The sequence below is a fragment of the Dipteris shenzhenensis genome, chromosome 17, assembly GCF_047967505.1.
Source record: "Dipteris shenzhenensis isolate YYH24624 ecotype China chromosome 17, Dip_SZ_1.0, whole genome shotgun sequence".
Lineage (NCBI taxonomy): Eukaryota > Viridiplantae > Streptophyta > Polypodiopsida > Gleicheniales > Dipteridaceae > Dipteris > Dipteris shenzhenensis.
The window spans coordinates 18,584,352-18,607,845 of record NC_141612.1 but is presented as its reverse complement, the minus strand read 5'-3'; the positions used below and the strand labels follow the sequence as shown (position 1 = coordinate 18,607,845).

General features: G+C 41.7%; 1 pseudogene; it reads left to right on the top strand.

Moving 5' to 3' along the window:
* The first annotated feature begins 353 nt into the window (after positions 1-353).
* LOC147891797 (mitochondrial uncoupling protein 4 pseudogene) lies at positions 354-1,271 on the top strand (annotated as a pseudogene).
* Positions 1,272-23,494: the final 22,223 nt, after the last annotated feature.

Genomic DNA, 23,494 nt, shown 5'->3' with positions numbered 1-23,494 from the left:
GGAGGGTGCCAGCTCGAGGAGCAAGGAATGCAATACTTAGAATCCCACTTGGTAAAAGCCCATTGGTTGGAGTACTAGTAATGGCGCATCAATGCTCACATTTGCCAATGAGTCGAAAATGGTGCAAAACCCCCAAGAGACATTTCGAGCTAATGAAAAGCGTAGCTTTCAGCCAGGTGGCAAAGGCGGGAATGCTCGAATGAAAAGCGTAGCTTTCCGCAGGTGCAACCGCGTCCAAATCTCGGGTATATAAGTTTTAAACCCCCCCTCATTTCATTTGCTATTTATCGCAAGCTCTCCATTTAGCCTCGCCAATCTACCCTGCTCTCTCCTCTCATCACATTGATCCCTCCATGCAGAACCTCAACGGGTTTGTGGAAGGTGGCCTCGCCTCCATCGTCAATGGTTGCTCCACCCATCATCCCCTCCACGATCTCATCAACGTCCCAATGCAGCTCCAGAAAGAGATCATCGCCCTTCACCACGCCCTCGCTCTCGCTAATTCCTCATCGGGCCCCCTCGCCTTCACCTCCCCCGATTCACGCCCCATCGCCGTTGGCTTCCGAATCACCCACAGTACCCAAGGCCTGCAGGCTCTCTTCTCGGGCCTTTCCGCCACCGTTCTCAGGCAACCCCTGTACTCCACGACGCGGCTCGGCCTGTACGAGGTCCTGAAACAGAAATGGAGCAAACCGCCGACGGAAGGGGGCTTTCTAGTTCTCAAGAAGATCGCTGCTGGTCTGGTGGCAGGAGGAGTGGGTGCCAGGGTACGGATGCAGGCGGACGGGCGGCTTCCCTTCCACGAAAGACGGAACTACAAGAGTGTGGCAGACGCGTTGGCGAGGATGGTGAAGCAAGAAGGGGTCACGTCTCTGTGGAGGGGCTCGGCGCTGAGGGTGCAAAGAGCGATGGTGTTGACGGCGTCGCAGGCAGCGACGTATGATCAAGCCAAGGAGAGTTTGATGGAGAGAGGTGTGATGGAGGATGGGGCAGCCATGCATGTGACGGCGAGCTGCGCGGCAGGCGTGGTAGCGGCGGTGGCGTCGAATCCCATAGACGTGATAAAGAAGAGGGTGATGAACATGAAGGCGGAGGCTGGGCAAGAAGTTTCTTACAGAGGGGCGCTCGACTGTGCCATGAAGACGGTGGAAGCAGAAGGGCCAATGGCTCTGTACAAGGGGTTCGTGCCCACCTTGATGAAACAAGGCTCCTTCACGGTGCTTCTCTTCGTCACTCTCGAGCAGATCCGTCACTTGCTTCAACATTTTTGAGCTCTGCGCATTTTCTCACTCTCGGATTTCCTATACACTAGCTGGGACAAACATCAGCTTTGTTTCTTATTCAACTTTTAAGAAAAGCTTTCTCAGAAAATGCATTGACACCTGAGAAGCAACAACTACTGTTTATTCATGCATGGACACTTCCATCCAAAGAATAGCTATTATAAAACTATCAAAATGCATGCAATCATTTACATTTCATCCAAGCACAACAAGGCTCCAAAAAGGCACAATATCCAACATATGGACACTTCCATCCAAAGAATCGCTATTATAAAACTATCAAAATGCATGCAATCATCTACATTTCATCCAAGCACACAAGGTATGATTACCACACTCAGCCAAGGTATAAGTGGTGGTGCCAAATGCATAAGTTGGGAGCAAATAGTTCTTCATGAGAGTTTGTGTTTTCATCTTGTGCTTTGAAAAAACATGGTTCTTAGTTTAGTTTTCCCCTCCCAAGAATCTAAGCGTCCACGAATTATAAGATCAGAATGGTTTCAATGAATGTAGCTTGTCTCAAATGATGCAAACTCACACACACACACACAATGTGTGCTAAGGAAGCAAAGAATTCATGAATTATCAGATCGGAATGGTTTCAATGATTTTGAAAATGTAGCTTGTCTTAAACGATGCAAACACACACACACACACACACAACGTGTCCTAAGGAAGCAATGAATTCCAAATAGAAAGCAAAGTCAATTGAAAAGCAAGGCTAGCTTCTCAAAATAAAGGTTAGATTAGATCACTTAGGGTAGACAGTGCAAGCTTATCTCTAGACATATTGCCAGGTCATCAAGATGCCCTTATGAAAGATACAATTACATTTAATGATTATTGGTCCAACCCCATCATCGCCTTGTCTCTAACTAATACACTAACTTAATTCACTTCTATCCACCATTATATTTTTCCTCTCTCTCTCTCTCCCTCTCTCTCTCTCTCTCTCTCACCTCCATTATCTTTTAGTTCTTCCGTCTCAATAATATAATCATCTAGAAACTATAAGATCATAATGGTTTGGATGATTCTAAAAATGTAGCTTCTAAGCTTCTCTCTCTCTCTCTCTCTCTCTCTCTCTCACCTCCATTATCTTTTTGAAAAAAGATGGTTCTTAGTTCAATTTTCCCCTCCCAAGAATCTAAGCGTCCACGAATTATGATCAGAATGGTTTCATGAATGTAACAGAGAATTCATGAATTATTAGATCGGAATGGTTACAATTATTTTGAAAATGTTTAAGATGCAAACACACACACACACACACACAATGTCAATTGGAAAAAAAGTGATCACCTACCTGGATAAATAAAAGTTGTGGAGAGAAGCTAGTGCTAGTCCAACAATAAATTGAAGCACCTGCAAGAAAAACAACCCAAAAAAAAAGTAAAGCTAAGCGAACTGTACATCTCTTATTCTAGATATTTTCTCATCATTTTAGTGCTCTAATTGTATCTTATTGCATTGTTCATCTTGAATCCCTCATCACCACTTTTCTCTCTTGCACAACTTATTTATTGTTGATTTTTAAATCAAATAGATTATGTGTTGCTTGTAAACTTTATAATGTTGCAAAGGCATGAAGCTACTTTTCACTATCATCCACATTTTGGTTGCAGTAGGATTTCTTTACTTTTGTGCATATATATCCAAGGCAATGTCTCGGGGGAGTCACTCATCATATGTAACCCTATCACATGAGTTCAACAGAAGGATATTTTTAATTTCTAAAATTTATAGAAATTAATATACATAAGGGACTATTTAAAATAGTTTTGGGAAAAATTTGCAGATTTGTATAGAAAAGGGGTACATTTTATTAATGAAAAATTTACAGATAAGGGATTTTAGAAATAGGCCTTGAACGCACGTGGTATAGAGGGTTTATACATAGTGACCCCCCTGAGGGCAATGTCGAATTACAAAATGTCAAAATGGTCATTTGGATGTATACTTCCTTCCCAAGGGGATCACTTGTCATATCACCTTAGTTTAACATATGGGTTTTACCACCAAAGTTTTAACTATCTTCAGTTTCTTTTCTTGGTTTCTGCTTTCATACTTAATAGAAGTCTATTTCATAGGAAGAAAAAACATGTGAGAATAAAACACAAATGAAATGGTACACAAACTTGCCGAGGTTGTGCAAGGGGAATAAGCACATGTAGAGGAGAGATTCAATAAACAAATTGTGAAATATTTGTACTTTTTAACTTGACCTATCATCCAACATTTTTGAGAGATAAGGTAATGAACATTGAGATAAGATAATCTCTATCCTAGTGAACTATGAGGATTGTAAAGTTTTGATTTGCCACTCACGCCTCATTTTCTCTCTATATCATTAAAGGAATATGACTCTGGCCCCCATTTCTCCAATGTGCAAAACCCACACTTTGTCTGATCGAATCCCACAAAAGCCAACTTGAAGATTCCAACTCTATAGAGATGAACAAGCTCCTCAAGAGGAATCACGAGACAACCTTCAAGTACTTTTTTGATGGACCCACTACAAAGCCTTGCAATGATAAATTCTCTCATTGCCTTAGAAAGATCTCATGCAGCCATGCCGGCAAGCTTCATGGTGATGCCTTCATGGTTTGTTGACTTTGAATAGTATGGAAAGAGGTTCTCAAGTAGAAGCAACGATGAGTGCAAATGCTTGCTAGAGGGAAAATGGCCATGCCGGCGGCGAGCTTCATGGTGATGCCTTCATGGTCTGTTGACTTTGAATAGTAGAAACTCAGGGGGGTCACCGTGTATAACTCTCTATATCACGTGCATTCAAGGCTTATTTGTAAAATCCCTTACCCGTAGATTTTTCATTAATAAAATCTACCCTTTTTATATAGAAATCTATAATTTTTTTCTAAAATCCCTTATGTAACTTAAATTCTCTAAATTTTAGAAATTAAAAATATCCTTCCGTTGAACTCATGTGATAGGGTTACATAAGATGAGTGACCCCCCCGAGAGTGGAAAGAGATAGTCAAGTAGAGACAATGATGAATGCAAATGCTTGCTAGAGGGAATGCTACAGCTCCCCATAGCTACCGTAGATATTGGTGTATTCTTGGGTTAGTGTGGTATTGGGAGAATAGGTCCTAAATGCAATTTATAATTATTGGTAGTGGTAGCCACCTCATGTGGCTGAAGGGTTTGATTCGAAGCTCTATCTATGGTAGTCATCAACGTGGTTGGTTTGGCTAGTATGGTATTAGAGAATAAGTCCTAAATGCATTTTATAATAACCGATGGCAGCGGCCACCTAATGTAGCTAGTTTTTCCAAAGGTGTTGATTAGAAGCTCTATTTATGGTAGTTGTCCACCTAGTTGGCATGCTCAGTGTTAGATGAGATTTGAATAGTTGATTAATTATTGATCATTGTGTGAAAAGTGCCAAAACAACAATTCCATGCACATCAAAGGGGAAAGCGGGATCTTCTAGTGATTCATTTCTACATAACCCTCCTTCCATCATTACCTAAAAGGGAATTTTATTTTCTATTTATTAGGAAGAATGATATCCCATGGTGGTGTAGACTTGCACAAATCTTCATTCCACCACATCCAAGGGCCAATTGGATGTGGTTAGCTCACTTAAAAAAAATCATGGATAAGAAGTTGTCTATGATGTTGTGACAGTGCAAAAATTAATATCTCTATGGGCATTAAAGGGAGAAATGGGATCTTGGGTTGATTTGTCCATGCAAATAACTTCCCCACCATTTCCTATGATCTTGTACCACCATTGGTCATCAAGTACCATTAGTTTATTCCTAAACCAATCATCTACTTATAATTATTTATCATGGTTCTTAAACCACCAAAGTTGCCATTTTGATTTGCATGGAAGTGAAATGAGATAAAGTTTGTAAATCCACAAGCGACATTGATTAGGAGTAGCAAGGCACAACCCTATCTAGCCTACTTAACTCAGACTTTGACCACTCACAAAAGAAAGGGAGCTAGCAGGGCAGGGTTGTTGTGATTAAAATCCTGACCTATGTAGCCTAGAAGTCTAAACTTAGTTGGTTTTGGTGATTCACCATTTGATCTCAGACTTGGGAACCCAATCAATATCACTACTAGGTGTTGGCTCCATAATGTGGATTATGTGATGCTTGGGGTCACACCTCTCAACTTCTTGGTGGTAGCTCCTAGTTTGCCCATGCCAAGTTACTAGGACCTACTTTGGGTTGGTTGGGTAGCTTGAGGGAAACATTTTACCTCCACTTTACTTGAATTGTGTCCCCACAGATCCAAACCCACATGAACAAGACTCCATTCAAAATTTGGTGGCCAAATGAGGGTCTTTTGACAATGAGGCTTGGATGTGGTGTTGCAAATTTTGGGGGCTAGGCACTGGCATTGTAGAGGTAAGGGAGGCAGGTGAAGAAGGGTTGGGATGTGGAAGGACGAGGTGCCTTAGATGAGATGGGGAAGGCTATATTTCCCAAAACATTTGGGTGCCCAAGAGTTGATTCTGTTGGCCAAGGGTAGAGTGAGAGCCAATGTCAATTCTTAAGGGCATAACTATGTGTGAAGTTTATATATCACGTGCATTCAAGGCCTATTTGTAAAACCCCATTCAATTTTGTAAATTTATCAGGGGTACAAGCTTATATCTGACATGTACATTCTAAGAACTAACACTCGAGCAATAGCCAGTGATGAGCATAAATCAATGAATACAAGGTCTAAAAGGAGCTAACACCTCTAGATTTGACCGTGATGTGTCCATGGAATCAAGAAGAGGCTCTCCGTCAAATCATGTAGCAGTGAGCAAAGGAGGAGTCTCTAAGACATTGGACATCAAAGCGGTGCTCGATGAAAATGGTAGGATGTCTATAGACGATGAAGGAAGAGATGTCTCCTCAAATGATGGGATGATGAGATGAGGAGACGTCTCTAGGAAATATGGATGATAAAGGTAGGGTATTTGATGATTAGTGAAGAATCATATAGGCTCAGAGGGGTGCTCCATGGTGAGGATAAATCATGGGGTGCCTCATGGGATGGAACAAAAGAAGGATTAAGCTGCATGACATTACGTATAAGCTTGGGATGAAAAAAGTCAAGATGATCTTGTAACACTGGAAAGAAGCGAGGCAAACCATGGAGTGACATAAAAAACAATGACTATCAAAGGATGCAATATTGATGTGCAGTCCATGGATCTTGAAGTGTGTCTCCAAGCTCATCATATGCATACTCAAGAAATGGTATGAATGCTTGCATAACATCATAGCTATGGATACAAATGAGGTAGCTAATGAATGCATCACTATGTGTTGGAGGTGGAATGTGAAGACATACATTGATAATGGGAGGTGGAAGGTGAAAAATATCATGTGCGAGGTGGTCCATCTCCATGCAAAAAGATGTATACATGTGATCAATGAAATTGTGCACAAATATAGAAAATATACTATATGATATTGATCTGATGCAAATGTGGTAGAGTCTGTTGAGATATCGAGCTCCACTCGAGATATGCCAGGGTGACCGTTGTGTACTTATGTCACTGACTTGTTAGCTGGAGATGCAGTTGGTACATCGCCCACGAATAATAGCTGGATGACAGCTATCCTTATCTACACTAGTTCGTGGCTCAGTTAGTATGCCACCTTAGTTAGTTGAGTTTGGTTTGAGACCCACATATAGGGTTCTTCTATTTCTTTGTATTAGAGTTCTTTTGGCTTTCACAACTAAGAAGAGGAAAACTATTTTCAGCCTCCACCTTTGTGTGTATTCCCCCATTGTGATTGTGAGAAAGCCTCAAGTGAGACTCCTTCCCTCTCTCTCACTATCTTCACATGGTATCAGAGCCTTGTTCGTGGTAAGGAGCTCAAGAAAGCAAGCCAAGTTCGTGGTGTCCTGGTAAGAGGACCAGTGTTGCTTTCCTATTTCGAGTTTGGGAGCAAATCTCTGCAGGTAGCACAGCCAGAAGTGCAAGAGTGCACTGTCTCAGATTGAGACGCCCTTCGCAGTGTGGCGAGAGGGCAGTGACAGAATATTTTGCAGTGTTCTGTAATGGCATGTGATTCTCTTTCACAGATTGTCACTGAAAAGCTTGACAAGAACAACTTCCAAGCATGGAAGTTTAGAATGACGAATTTCTTGATGGGAAAAGGCTATTGGGAGTTCATTACAGGAAATGAAGAAGAACTTGTTCTTCCTAATGTTCCCAGTCAACAGGAAATGCAGGCATTCAAAGGATGGCATGAGAGAGCCAGGAAAGTTATGTACTGGCTGTCTATCAGTATTTCGGACTCCATGATTGTGCATATTCAGGATGCAAATACGCCAAAGGAGGCATGGGATACTTTGGCAAAAATGATAGCACAAATACGCAAGCCAGGAAAATGCAACTCAAACAAGAGTTGCACAATGTGCAAAGAGAAAATTTGAGCATAAAGGACTACCACATGAAAGTGAAGAAAATTGTAGATGCACTTGCTTCTTTTGGGTCGCCAGTGGATGATGACGATTTGGTCTCTGTGACCTTGAATGGTCTAGGAAAGGATTATGCACAGTTCTGGACATCCATTGCCGTCCGTGAAAAATTTCCTGATTTTGAGGAGTTGATTGCTCTTCTAATTTCCGAAGAGCAGAGAAATGGTGGTGCATCTTCTTCAGTAGGAACTTCAAAAGAAACTGTCTTCTACTCAAATGCTGGCAGAGGTAGAGGCAGAGGTAGAGGAGGCCGATCTGCAGGCCATCATAGAAATCAGAATATGCAGCAAACGCAAGAAAACCAGTCCTATGCAGGAGGACGTGGTAACTCTAGAGGCAGGGGGAGCCAAAGCTCGGGGGGGTCACTATGTATAAACCCTCTATACCACGTGCGTTCAAGGCCTATTTCTAAAATCCCTTATCTGTAAATTTTTCATTAATAAAATGTACCCCTTTTCTATACAAATCTGTAAATTTTTCTCAAAACTATTTTAAATAGTCCCTTATGTATATTTATTTCTGTAAATTTTAGAAATAAAAAATATCCTTCTGTTGAACTCACGTGATAGGGTTACATATGATGAGTGACCCCCCCGAGAGCCAAAGAGGCCATGGTGGATGGCAGAGAGGCCAAAATGCAAACAGCAATGTTGAATGCTACTATTGTGGCAAAATGGGTCATATGGCTAAGGACTGCTATAAAAAGCAGAATGACATTATGACTGGAAAATTGCAGCAAGGCAATTATGCATCTTCTAGTAGGCAGGGTGATGACAGAAATGAGCATCTATTTATGGTACAGCATATGACCAATTCTGTGACAAGTGTAGAGAAGAACGAAATGATGTGTGGTATGTTGACTCAGGTGCGTCAAACCACATGACAGGTCATGTAGAATGGATGCAAGATGCAAGGAAAATGGAAAAACCAGGATTTGTGGAGACTGGTGATGATACTGCACATCCTATTGTGCAGATTGGCAAAATTCCTTTGTCTATGCAGGATGGGAAAAAGAAATACTTGTCTGATGTAATTCATGTCCCGAACATCACCAAGAACCTGGTTTCTGTTGGTCAGATGGTTGAGCAGGGCTTGCAGGTCAGATTTAATCCTCATGGATGCTTTGTTGAGGATATAAATATAATGGTCGCTTGATAGCAAAAGGAAAGAAGAAGGGCAGGATGTTTACGTTGGATGCGGACATGCCTGAATTGAGTGCAGCAATGTTTGCACATGGGACCGGTGTAGTTGCAGATATTGATATCTGGCACAAACGCATTGGTCATGTTAATATACAGTGACTTAAATCAATGCAAGCCCAAAATATTGTTGCAGGATTGCCTAAATTCAAGGTTGCAGAAATGCACAAGGTTTGTGAAGCCTGTCAATTTGGGAAACAGGCAAGGAAACCTTTTCCTAGGCATGTTCAAGAGAGTAAAAAGCCATTGGAATTAATCCACTCTGATGTGTGGACTACAAAAGCTGCATCTATTGGAGGCTGTCACTATTTTGTCACATTTATTGATGACTTCAGTAGAAAACTGTGGGTGTATTTTATGAAAAAGAAAAGTGAAGTGTTTGGGCACTTCAAAGCTTTCAAAGCTATGGTTAAAAAAGAAACAGGCCTGCAAATAAAATGCCTAAGGTCGGATGGAGGGGGAGAGTACCTCTCAAATAAGTTTGCAAGGTTCTTGCAAGAGCATGGTATAAAGCAGCAATATTCATGCAGTCATACCCCACAACAAAATGGAATTGCAGAAAGGAAAAACAGGCATATTGGAGAGGTATCTCGGGCTATGCTGAATGAAAAAGATCTACCAGATTATTATTGGGCTGAAGCAGTTGCTACAGCAGTGTATGTAATGAACAGGACTCCCACTGCAGCAATACATGGCATGATGCCAGAGGAGATGTATACTGATAGGAGACCAGATATTTCTCATTTGAAAATTTTTGGTTGCATTGCCTATGTCCATGTACCAGATGAGTTGAGGTCCAAGATCCAAAAGCTGAGAAGTGCATCTTTATTGGTTATTCTCTGCAGCAAAAAGGGTATAGATGCTATAACCCTTCTACACGAAAGTTCACAGTGAGCAGAGATGTTGTTTTTGATGAGATGAGCAGCTGGTATAAACCAGTAAATGTGATGATTGATGTAGATGCACAAAATGGTAATGCTGCACAGAATTCACAGCAGCAATCACAAAATATCAGTGGACCTGGAGTGTCCTCTAGCAGTGGTTCACATACTTCGCCATGGACAGGCAGATTGAGATCAGGAGAATCTCCTCAAAGCAATGCAGAGAGTGGTACGCAGGTATCACGAAAAGGAAAAGAGAAGGTAGATCAGCCCATGTTTGATGTGAATGTAGGTCACTCTTCTGTGGATGGTGAATCCAGTGGCTCAGAACAGAGCATTGATAATAAGTTGGGTATTCCTTCTGTTGTTACACCTGGAGTAAGGAAGACCAGGGATGTTTTGAGAGCACCTGGAAGTGAGCCTATTTTGCGCAGGTCTACCAGGTTAGGTATCCTGTGGATAGGCTGAAATATGATGGATTTACAGCCATTCACTATGCCTATATGGTCAAAGTGATACAGGAACCAGAGCCCACTTCTTTTGAGCAAGCCATGGGAAATGAAAAATGGGAGAAAGCCATGGATGAAGAAATGGATGCCTTGGATGCTAATGCTACATGGGAATTGGTGCCTTTGCCTAAAGGCAAGAATGCAATTGGCTGTAAGTGGGTTTATAAGATCAAGCACAATGCAGATGGTTCTGTGAATAGATACAAGGCAAGATTAGTTGTCAAGGGGTATGCACAGACATATGGCATTGATTATGAAGAAACTTTCAGCCCGGTTGCAAGGATGGCAACCGTAAGAGCAGCCATTGTTATGGCTACATCAAAGGGATGGTCTTTACATCAGATGTATGTAAAGAATGCCTTCTTGCATGGTGATTTGCAAGAAGAGGTCTTTATGGAGCAGCCAGCAGGTTATGTTCATGCTACTCATCCTGAGTTTGTTTGCAGGTTGAAGAAAGCCTTGTATGGCTTGAAGCAAGCACCTAGAGCATGGTCTGACAAGATACGACTGTATCTTGTCACTATTGGCTTTCAGATTTCCAAGGCAGATTTCTCACTCTATGTGAGAAAAACAGAGAAAGGGATTATGCTGCTAGTCATTTATGTTGATGATTTGATCATCACAGGTGATAGTGATGAAGATATCCTTCATGTGAAAATGCTATTGAGGCAGAAGTTTGAGATGAAGGATTTGGGAGAGCTACGTTATTTCTTGGGCATTGAGGTGATTAGATCACCAAGTGGGATACAGCTCTTGCAGAGGCAGTATGGATTGGACATGCTGTCCAAATATGGGATGACAAGTTGTAAGCCTATTTCAGTTCCTTTGGAGCAGAATGTGAAGCTGAGCACAGATGCAGGTGAGCTTCTGGAAGACCCTACTATGTACAGACGCATAGTAGGAAGTTTGATTTACATGACTATTACCAGGCCAGATTTGAGCTATGCTGTTGGGTTGGTAAGTCAGTTTGTGCAGGCTCCAAGGAAACCACATTTGGATGCAACTAGACGCATACTCAGGTATGTGAAGTCCACATTGCAGTATGGACTATTTTATGAGGCTGGGGTTCAGATACAGTTGCATGGATACACTGATGCTGATTGGGCTGGTAGTATTTCTGATAGACGATCTACCAGTGGATATATGTTCTCTTTTGGGAGTGCTGCAGTCACTTGGAACAGCAAGAAACAGCCTACAGTTGCCTTGTCGAGCACAGACGCTGAGTACAGGGGTGCAGCAATGGCTGCATGTGAGGTAGCTTGGTTGCATAAGCTACTCTATGATATGCATCAGTCTACAGATGGGCCAGTTGTCATTTATTGTGACAACATGAGTAGTATACACTTGGCAAAGAACCCAGTCTTTCATGCTAGAACAAAGCACATTGAGGTGCATTATCACTATGTGTGGGAGAAGGTTTTACTAGGTCTTATTGATCTAGTTTATGTCAGCACAGAGTATCAGGTAGCTGACATATTCACGAAAGCATTGGGCGCAGAGAAGTTGCGCAAGTTCAGAGACCTGCTTGGTGTGCAGGATTTGGGATTGAGCTCGAGGGGGAGTGTTGAGATATCGAGCTCCACTCGAGATATGCCAGGGTGATCATTGTGTACTTATGTCACCGACTTGTTAGCTGGAGATTCGGTTGGTACACCGCCCACAAATAATAGCTGGATGACAGCTATCCTTATCTACACTAGTTCGTGGCTCAGTTAGTATGCCACCTTAGTTAGTTGAGTTTGGTTTGAGACCCACATATAGGGTTCTTCTATTTCTTTGTATTAGAGTTCTTTTGGCTTTCACAACTAAGAAGAGGAAAACTGTTTTCAGCCTCTACCTTTGTGTGTATTCCCCCATTGTGATTGTGAGAAAGCCTCAAGTGAGACTCCTTCCCTCTCTCCCACTATCTTCACAGAGTCATGTGGAGAGTAAAAATATAAAGCAAAGGGGATAGAGTGGATAAGATAGAAGGGTAAAATATGTCATGTGCTCATTTTGGCTAGTCGCTCGGCCTACTGTAGGCTTCCCTTATCTATCATGATGTAATTTTTTTTATGCTAAGTGTTGTAATCTTTCTGCTTCTGCATGTGCTGATGTTGGTTTTGGCCAATCGCCCAGCCTGATGTAGGGTTCTCACCTCTATCATGGATCTTTTTTTTAATGCAAGTGTCTTTCTCATCTATTGATGCTACCTCCCACGATTCAATATTGTCTTTTGGTTTGCTAATGGCTATAGCTGCCTCACGAGCTGCTATTCTTCATATTGCTACCTTCACCCAGGCTTACTAGATGTGCTTTTGTTGTGGAGTATTTTGTGAGATGAAGTATGTAGCATGTTGGAAGTATATACAAGCAAGCTAAGAGAATGCAAGGTTTAAATGAATTGCTTGTCATTGTGAGAAAATAGTTTTCACCCACAATTTACTTATGAGGCTTATTGCAAAGCATTTTTGTACAGGTCTTTGCATTGCTATGTCTCTTTCCTCTAGTGTAGCATGCAATCTTGATGGCATTAACAAGTGCTTACTCTCTGTCTTCTAACTGCAAATTAGCCCGTGCGCTATGCATTTGCTGAACATCGGGAATCCAAAAAAGAGTGAGCTAAGAGAGGCTTGTGATGGAGATAGAATCTCACGGGACACCCAATCGTCTCCAAATTTCTCTCCCATATCTCTTGCACATGAGCCCCATACAATGTGATTGCTACTCCACAAAATTATGGCTTTTGTCTTCTCTACATCCCTTTTTCTTGGGATAGAACAAATATTGACTTTTAGATATCTCTGAATTTCTACCTCTCATTCAATGCTCTAAGCATCAATAGCCTTTTTCTCCTCTCTTGCTAGAAAGTGACACTCATGGAGCCCTCCTCAAAGTACCATCAAACTGAGAGGCTAAATGTTTTGACAGACTGGCTGCATAAGAAGTTGATGAGCAAACAACTGAGCTAAAGAAGGAGAAACAACATCTGGATCCTCATTATCCTAGTAGGCCTTCCACAATGTTTTCCAATAAGTTACACGTTTTAGCAACCAAATCAACTTGGTGTCTACACATAGTGACCTCATTCTTGAGATAGTTTGGTGGACCAAGCAAACACGATTCTCCAAATTATCACCTTGTTCTTAAAAGCAACCACCATGTTAGGAAACATTAGCAAGCATCAATCAACTCATATCTAAAGATCCTATTATTCCTCATGCTAGCTTGAAAAATAAAGGCCCTTTCTTCATCCATGTCGGAGAAACATAGCTAGGGGGGCATTATCACCAACAATAGCGTTTTGTGCTCAATGACCAACAATAGCATTATGTGCTCAGCCACCATCGTGTTGTCTCATTTAGAAGGCCTGAATAGACTTCATCACAGGGGACGTTAACTAGAACAGCTCCCCTATCTGATTAATCAGCAACTTGGCTTGCCTCGTCAGGTTGATGTTCTTATTGAGTAACCAAGCTCATTGTGAAAGCCACCTTACTGACATTTTTTCTTACATTGGCTTTGAGTGGATCCCATGAGGAGATTTTTGGACATGCCAATGCTTAAACAAAGCTTGTGGATCCTCCTTGTAGATCTCTTGCGTAAGAGGACCTTTTTGCACCTCTTGCATGGGCTTCCTCCCTATACTCTTAGGAAAAGATGAGCACTCTTCTCCATCAATGTGCTTTGAGTATCTTTTCTTGACTAGAGGTAAGAGTCTTCTCTTCTAGCCTAAGTATTAAAAAAAAACTCAACTTTTTGGCTTGTTGATGCAGTTTGGTGTAGAGGTACTAAGCTTTCTCCAAGCTTATAGAGAAAATTTCAAAAGTCATCTACTCCCATTGAACCATGTGGTCTAATCAACTAGTGAATGTGGATCATATACAATCTACAAAAAAACTTATATATATATATGTATATATATATATACATATTTCCCAACCAACCAAGGTCTTACCGCATATCTACCACTTGATAATCATGGAAGAGAACTACCACCACTTTAGAGACAATTAGGAATAAGAGCAGAATAAGTTGGAGGTGGGACATAGCACTTGATGGATCCAAAGGAGGGTGGAGACTAGGGTGGACCATGCACATTTCCATGACTTAGATTACACCCCCCCAACAAGTCGAGAGTACTCTACTGTGAAAATCCTAAGGCCTTCATTGATGTTTAGGGGGAACGTATATAGCACAGCTATAAAGAGACCAGAGGTGAGCATGTCATCTAAGGTGGTGACGTGCAGATATGGGGGGAATCGACCGTGGGAACGAAGGGTATCAACTAGTGCCATCATTTCTACTCTAGTGAGTGAACACAATCACCTTATATGACAAGGCAAATAACATTGGGATTGCAGTAGTGCATTGAGGGATGGTAGTAGGCATGGGGAAGATGAGTGGGTGAGCAACAGATGAGCAAGGGAGCAGATGAGTGATGAGAGTTGGAGGAGGGAGCATGGAGAAAAGTAGAGTAGGGCCAGAAAAGAGCTAGAGGAGGGTGTGTGGAGCAAAGTAGCAGAGTAGGTGTGGATGAGAGAAACATACTAAAATGCCAAATGCCACAGATCTTATATATTATAAAGTTTGATCCATCATGGTGGCTGGAGCCTAGAGGCCCGGGGTGCCATCCATATTAAATGCAATCCACCGCGGTGGAATCTTAAGTGCCACACCACACAGGCTGGTAATAGTGAAGTAGATGCCCAGTGGTGGTAATAGATAGGTGAGCAGGCCAGTGTGATGGTTGGTAATTAACTGCCAACTCGATGGCGTCTTAGCCACCACGAACATGGCTAATGAGAGCCATCATCACTAGGCACTAATGACCACAAAATTAAATCATGAAGCCTAATCGCCTCTAATCTCTCATTACCATGAACTCTAGTACTCTACTAAGCATGCAAGCTTGGTGACTAGTAATTTACTGCACTTGTAGTAATCATACCTGCAAGCCCGGTGGTGGTAAATGGCAGGTAATTGTGGGCCACTATAGTGGCTGGTAGTTAACTGCTAGCCTGGTGGAATCTTAGCCGCCACCATAGACGTGGTTGGTAATCTTAGATGCCACCACCTCTAATCACTCATTACCATGCAAGGTAGTTCTGCTACTTTGAATTAATCAAAATTCGGTCCAACCACCATGGTGGCTCTCACCTTGACAGTTCCCTATAGTGGGGCTATAAACTTAAGTCTCCTCTATTACATTTCCTTCATTGTTTTGTCTTCTATCCCTCTCAACCGTTTCTTTATCCCTTGCACTTGGACTACAAACTTAAGCCTCGGCTATTCCATTTCCTTCACTGTTTCATCTTCTATCCCTCTCGACCATTTCTATCTCCCTTGCACTCTTCCTAAAACTTCTATTCCCTCTTCTATTGGACCTTGCATGGTCTAAGAGCTCCTCACACAATCTTTCCACCCCCTCTGTAGCACAATGTGAGAGCCTTTCCTCCCTTGATCTTGAAATCGTGACATCTGGGAGCTCCTCATTCGCTCTTCAAAATCCCAATTTGGATGCTCTAAGCAACTTCACCAATTAGTACAAGAGTTGAACATGAAGGAGGGACAAATAATGTCTCAAGGTTAGAAGATTACCATCACTAAAAGCGTGGTTGAAAATGCACTAAGCATTCCTGGAGGCAATTTGCAATCACACTTCTTCAACAAGTAGTGGAAGAGATAGGATATTCTAGATGTATGCCCCAATGCTCAAATTAGAAAAGATGGTGGAGTCAATCTTTCTATCTTGCCAACAGACGTGCAAGATCTACTAAAGAAGACAATGCACATCTTTTCTAATATGAGAGGAACCATGAAGTTCTGGCATGTTCACGCAGTAGTAGAGCAATTGAAAGGACGTGATGTCTCTTTCTTAAGGGCGATCAAGAGCATGATAACCAACCTAAAGAATTGTGTAGATGGCAAATCCCAATTGTCATCTCAAATCGCTGGAGTTGCAATGCACCTAATGACATTTACCCTCAAAGTGTTTTTTTTGAGTAATACGATAAGAAGATGTCTCAGAAGGTGACTTTTCTACAAGAGAAAGCCATTGATGTAGCAAAGGCAGTGCAACTTGAGGAAATTCTTAGGGAGGGTGCAGAAGCCAAGGTAGAGGAGGCAGAAGGGAGAGCCTTGTAGGTGAGCGTGGAACACAGGGTTCTTTGTAATCACCATGCAACTCTGATTGTCACATGATAACTACGTAGGCTTGTTCTGTAGTGCACCCATGTCCCCTAAAATCCTCCTTAACCACACTTCCTTGCAAGAAGCAAAGCAAGCCGATTTGTACTCAGCCTCGGTAGAAGAAAGAGCAACTATGGGTTGCTTCTTGCTAACCCATGACACAACTCCAGATCCAAGTAAGAAATAGTAACCTGTCACTGACCTCCTACTGTGCACGTCTTTTGCCCAATCCGAGTCACAAAATCCAGTCAAGATGTTTCCCTTAGTATAGGTGATGCCATAATCAAGTGAGCCTTTGATGTATTTTAGCATCCGCATCCCTGCCCTCCAATGGTTCTCCCGGGGCTTATTGGAAAACCTGCTTAGTACACTAGTTGCAAAGCTGATGTCCGGCCGCGTGTTGCACAAGTAAATCAAACCATCCACAAGCCTTCTGTACTTTGATTTGTCCACCAATGGTGATGAATCCTCATTTGAGAGCTTCATGTCAACCTCCATAGGTGTACCAACTGTCTTGGACTCAGCCATGCCAAATGCCTTTAGTATCTCTCCAGCATACTTCACCTATGAAATGAAGATCTATTTCGGCTCTTGCCAAACCTCAATCCCCAAACAAAAATGCATCAGTCCACCGAGGTCTACTGTCATTTCAAACTCTCTTCTGAGCAAATGCTTTGTCTACGAGATCTTCTCTTCATGGTTCTCTGTTATGACTTTGCAGAAAGTAGGCATCAATTCGCTTGTACCATCATGCTCATGGGGCCTATTTCAGCCCATAAAGTGCCTTCTTTAGTTTACAAACTTTACCTTCTGAACTAGGGATCTCAAAACCTGGTGGTTGTTCCACATATACCTCCTCCTTGAGATCTCCATTCAGAAAGGTAGATTTTACATCCATCTGAAACATGGGCCAACTTCCTTGGGTAGCTAAAGCCAAAACACTATGAATTGTGGTTAGTCAAGCTATGGGAGTAAAAGTATCCTAATAATCAAAACCATGTACCTGTGCAAATCCTTTTGCCATGAGCCGAGAGCCTTGTACTTATCCAATGTGCCATCGAACATGTACTTGGTCTTGTAGACCCTCTTGGTGCCGATTACCTTGTGTTTTAGTGGATGATCCACAAGGTCCCAAGTGTTGTTCTTCATTATGGAGCCATACTCCGACTGCATAGCCTCCATCCACCTATCATCACCCTGTGCCTCTTCAAGACACTTGGGTTCATTAGCATGGATCACTTCTGTCATCAAAGCATAGTTGACCAAGTGTTCCTGCGCCCTTCTTTCTCCTCTAATCTCTTGGACCGGCGGTGTTCGGATGGTTCCTCCTCAATAAACTCTTCTTCATCTTCTTTATCTTGAATCCTCCCAAGCACCGTTTGGGGAGTTCGGTTTGTTGTTGGTGGTGGTACTGGATGGATATCTTGGTCCTGGTTGTCTAGGAAGGAAGCATCCTCCTCCAATTGATGCGGCTATTTTGAGAAGACCACATCGCGACTTACTATTACTTTCTTGGTAACAGGGTTATAGAGATGGTAACCCTTTGCCTCTTCACTGTAGCCCAAGAAAATACACTACCGACTCTTCGGTTCCCATTTGGTCCTATTAGCATCAGGGACATGCACAAAACAATCACATCCAAAAACTCTAAAATGTGCAGCTGAAGGTTTCTTACTAGAAAATGCATGTAGTGGAGTCATCCCATTCACAGCCTTCGTGTAGCTATGATTCAGAATGTAAACTATCGTATTACATGCTTCAGCCCAGAAGTCTTTGGCAAATCTTTCCCTTTCAACATACTCTTACCCATTTCACAGATGACGCGTATCTTGCATTTTGCTACTCCATTTTGTTGTGATGTATGTGGCGGGGGCTTTTGCCTCTTGATCTCGTGACTTTTACAGTAACTTTCGAATTCAGTTGATGTGAGCTCCCCACCTCTGTCTGATCTCAATTTCTTCACCTTCCTCCCCGATTCTTTCTCGACCATTCTGCCATTCCTTGAACTTACTAAAAGCCTCGTCTTTAGTCTTCAAGAAGTATATCCATATCCTTCTACTGTAGTCGTCGATCAGTGTCATGAAGTAGTAGGAACCACCCAAACCTTCCGTCTCCATCTTTTCGCAGAGGTCCGTGTGAATGAGCTCTAGAGGAGCCTTTGCCCTACTAGCCTCTTTAGGAAAGGGCTTCCAATGCTGCTTGCCCATCATGCAAGCTTCACATACATCGGGCAGATCTGTAATTTCTGGTAGGTCTGCAATCATTCCACTTTTATGCATCTACTTTAAAGAACTAAGGTTTAGATGACCAAACCTCTCATGCCACAGCTTGGTGTCCTTTACATCGGCTCGAGCACTAAAAGATGAGAGTTTGTAGATGTTGTTGTGCCTTGTACTTTTACCAATGACCTTCCCTTAAAGATCTAAAATCTGTGCGCCATTCTTATTGAAGTGAACTTTGAGGTCCCGATTTGTGATCCCAAAAATGGACAAGAAGTTCCTCTTGATATTTGGCACATAAAGAACATCGGACAACTATTTTACAACTCCATTTGACTTGAGAGCAATCGTACCTTTTTCTTTTACTGGACATTTTGCATCATTGTCAACTGCTACCAGGATGTCATTCCCTACCGGCTATAGAGAGGTATACCAATCTTTCCAACTGGTCATATCACATGATGCACCACTATCAATAATCCAAGGTTCATCCACAGGTACATGAATTGCCTCCGTGCAAATATCCTCAATTGCTATGAACAACTCTACTAGTACTGCCTACGCACTGTTGCTGGGTAGTTTCTTTACTCCGTTCTTCTCATTTGCAATCTTCTTTTGGCACTCATTCTGCTTGTGCCCTGCCTTATTGCAATAGAAGCACTTGATCTTCTTCTTTCTCTTTTTATCATTAGAAGAAGATGGGTTACTAGAGTCCTTACCCTTACCTTTCTTTGATCCCGCATAGAAAGCTGAATCTTCTCTAGTCCTCGTCTTTTGATGCATCTCCTCCTCCAGAAGCATCGTGCTGAGATCCTCAAAGTTGAGGGGTGGATTTCTGTTCTACATAACAAGACCATTGTCCTTTGGTGGGAGAATTCATATGCACCTTCGTGCTAGATTCTCATTGGTGATGGTGATGCCAATCGTAGTCATCTGATTGCACAGATTATTACCCTGGTGATGAACTTCTCTGTCACTTCAGACTCAAACAATTTCTTGTTCGCAAGTTGAGTCTCCAAATTCTGAATTCGCATTTGATTCGTGGTCTCGTACTGATTTTTCAAGACCGTCCATGCCTCCTCCACTGTGGTGATATGTTGAATTAATGCCATGATGGAATCACTTACACTGCAGACAATAGAACACATTGCATCTGCATTTTTTCTTGTCTACGGGAGAATCTCATCCGCAGTTGGTACTATCTATTGTCCTGCATTAGCTAGATCTGGTCTCACAACCGGCTTCACATCCAGCCCAGTAATTGTATCCCAAAGCTCGTATGCACTTAGGATGTTCTTCATCTTGAACTTCCAGAGTGGATAGTTAGAGCCATCCAACTTTTCGCTTTCGCCGAACGGTGGGATTCGCAGTCTTGCGGGTTGGGCCATCTCTCACAACTGCTCACAAACACAAACACACTACCAAATCTTCTTGCTAGAGTCCAGGCTCTGATACCATGTAAGAAAACAATACAACGTCTATGCTCAATAGATAATAGGATCTCATACGCAAGAGAGAAAAATAGATAGTATGGAGAATAAAAAATTTGATTACTATAGGACTGATACAATAAATGGCGTTGCCTCCAAACCATGCACTCCTGTGAAGGAAGCTTCGATGGCATGTTGGAAATAGTAGAGGACAGAGGCTAGATGCTAAGGAATTAGGGCTGCTGTAGCTAGTGATGAAATGGGCTTCACGGGCTCTTATATAGCCACCAGTTGTAGTCGGTTAGACCCAATTTCGTGACCGACCCAATCCAGCCAAACTGGCCGACTAGTGGTCGGTCTCGAAATAGGCCACCAACCACACGATAGAACTGGTGTGTAAAATAGAGCAACTAACCTATGGTTGCCATTCAGCCGAGAGCCATCCAGGATCATCTGGGGCTCCAAACGAGCCCCACAACCCGAGAGTGGTGGGTTGCCCTAGGAAATGCTCCGTCTATCCTCAATGCAATCAGCCATGGGATGCCTTCCCGCACTTGCATGTAGCCTAGTTGGTAGTGTGCCAACTCTGTCTAGCCATTAGGCCACACATGCCCCCATCTAGTGTCCAAACCAAGACCTATTGAATAACTGAGCTACTCAAATGCATTCTGTTCATATGGGGGGTTTACAAGTACAATTAGTTGGTTCCTGTGTAGTTACACGAGAGTGGACCATTGATATCTAACAATATAACCTACTTGTGTCACAATTACGTCAATGAGATGCATCCTATGCAATGCGCACATTCATTTATGTTATCTATTTTGATGTGTAGATCGGCTCGAAAGTTGGAAGGTGCTATAGATGCACTTATGCAAATGGAAGGTGACTTAGAAGATCAAATAGAGTATGTAACATGCCCCACAACAAAGCAAAATGATGACCACAGTTTGATGTTTGTTCAATGCTACAACCTTTAGACTTGGATGGCATGCTAGTCGTCTTTATACCATATTATGAGAAGTTAGTATCATCTCAATCTTTCTTTAACTCTTTTATTTGTAATATTGTGTCAATTAATACTTGATATTTTGATAAATCTCATTGCTCTTTATTGGTGATGTAGCTCACATTAGAGCCTGATAGTATGGGATCTTGATGACAACCATTGTTGGTTTGTCAATTCATTTACAAGCTTTCACGGGGTGTTCAAGTAAGTGTTCTTTTATCACATAATTATGAACATGCATCTTACTTTGTCATATGTCATGATGGACAGGTCTGCAAACAAGTTAGTATCTACGATTATGAAAATCAGGAGCATCAAGACCAACCAAATTTCCAAACATGCCTCACAGTGGAGCAGAAAGACAAGTTTACTAGTGGGTGGAGAATTTCCTACAACTTCATGTTGTTCCTCAATGAAATTTTTGAACATGTCTCAATAAAAGCATATACAAAGCTAGAGCTACAAGATTTTATCGCTAGGACTGTTCACTACCTAACTGCTACCATTGGGAAACAACATGATGGACTCAATGAAGAACCTGAGGGAGCCAAAGAAAAACAAGAGACAATTCAATCTCCTTCTGCATCACAGCCTCAAGTAGAAGCATTACAATCTCCACTTAAATTAGTGACTCAATGCATTCTTCCTACACAAGAAGTAGAGACTTAGTGTGCATCTACAACATCACATCTTGCAAAGGAGGAAGAGATTGAGTCTATCCTGATTGCACCAAAAGTAGAATCTCAATGTACACCATAAGTAGAGACTCAATGTACTCTTAGAGCATCACAGCCTCAAGAGGACTCATCAAACTCTATTTAGTTGTAAAGCATGTAGAAAGAAACATGAATCCTTGAATATTTTTATCTTGTTTGTGTTGACTAATGATAGTGTTTTTTAAACTTATGTTAAATGTTACAATACATTAGGATATTTACTTATGATATTTATTCAATTTTTATTATTATTGTATTAGCAATTCTAAAAAAATAAATTGTATTAGTAATTCTAATATGATCTGCTCAGCCCTACCAGACTTGTTGCAGAGAATACAAAACTATTAGAAGCCAAGATCACACTAGAAGATCTCATAATTAGTATCTCTTATCTTCTCAACAATCCAATCTTCCACAAACTCCATGTCCATATCCTCAACATAATCACAATGAAGGAAGAAATTCAAGCAATCATCATGGATAGGCCACAGAGGCCAAGATCACAATAGAAGATCTCATCATTAGTATCTCTTATCTTCTCAACAATCCAATCTTCCACAGACTCCACTTCTGTATCATCAACATAATTACAATGAAGGAAGAAATTCAAACAGTCACAGATAGTTTCTTTATAATCTCTTTGGGAGGCCTTTATTGTTCTTTTAGCATCCCGATCAAATCGGCTGTACCGAGTGCTTCAATAATGTAGGTTGCTTAAGAAGTCCAAGAGATCTTGTCATGCTTTTATAATACATTGTATAAGTCTTTCACTCTCTGTTATCTTCTGATTCTCCTTCCTCTCTGTCTGCCTTTGTGCATCAAATTCCTCTCTCTGTCCATGTCAGTGGAGAGCCTTGTCGAATTCTTGCATCTCTCCTTGCTCCTTGGTGAGCAACCCATTGTTTAAGACTATCGATTCCAGACTCCACATCTCTGACGATGCCAATGACATCCATGGTGGGTGGAGATATGATAAATTAAGAGTGATAAACGAAGAATGTGCTTGTAGAAGGACTAGAATGGATGAAAGAAGGGAGTCTAATTATATTATTCTTGTCTTCAATCACTTGATTTCATAGATTTAAACCGATTCAAAATCTATGTGGATTTCTTCTCGGTGTAAGTCATCGGATGCAGAGCTTTCATCCTCATCATCACGTGAGCTAGAATCATCACCCTCAGACTCACTACCCTCTTCTTTGACATTTTCCTATTCAAAGAAGGAGTGCAATTGTAATATGTGTCAAAGAAGTCAATCTGATGGGGGGTATCAATGACATTTACATTTCTGCCTTGGCATAGCGATTTCTCAACAAGCAAAACCCATTCGATACAATGCTACTTCCCACCCATCATTCAGTAAATTCTTTGTCATCTCTAGTGTCACATCAGGATCCATCGGCTTTCTGTAATCCACCATTGCTACATCAAGCTTAACCTTATTGTCCTCGAAGTACAAAAGCTCGAGAGTCCTTAAAGGAATTTTGATTAGATTTCCACCACCCCTGGATAAGAAGCACATAAAGAAAGGCTGCAAGACTTGAATGGAAATGCCTTCCAAGATAGTCATATGATTGCATAAGACTATACCATGGTATACTTTTGAAAGTAA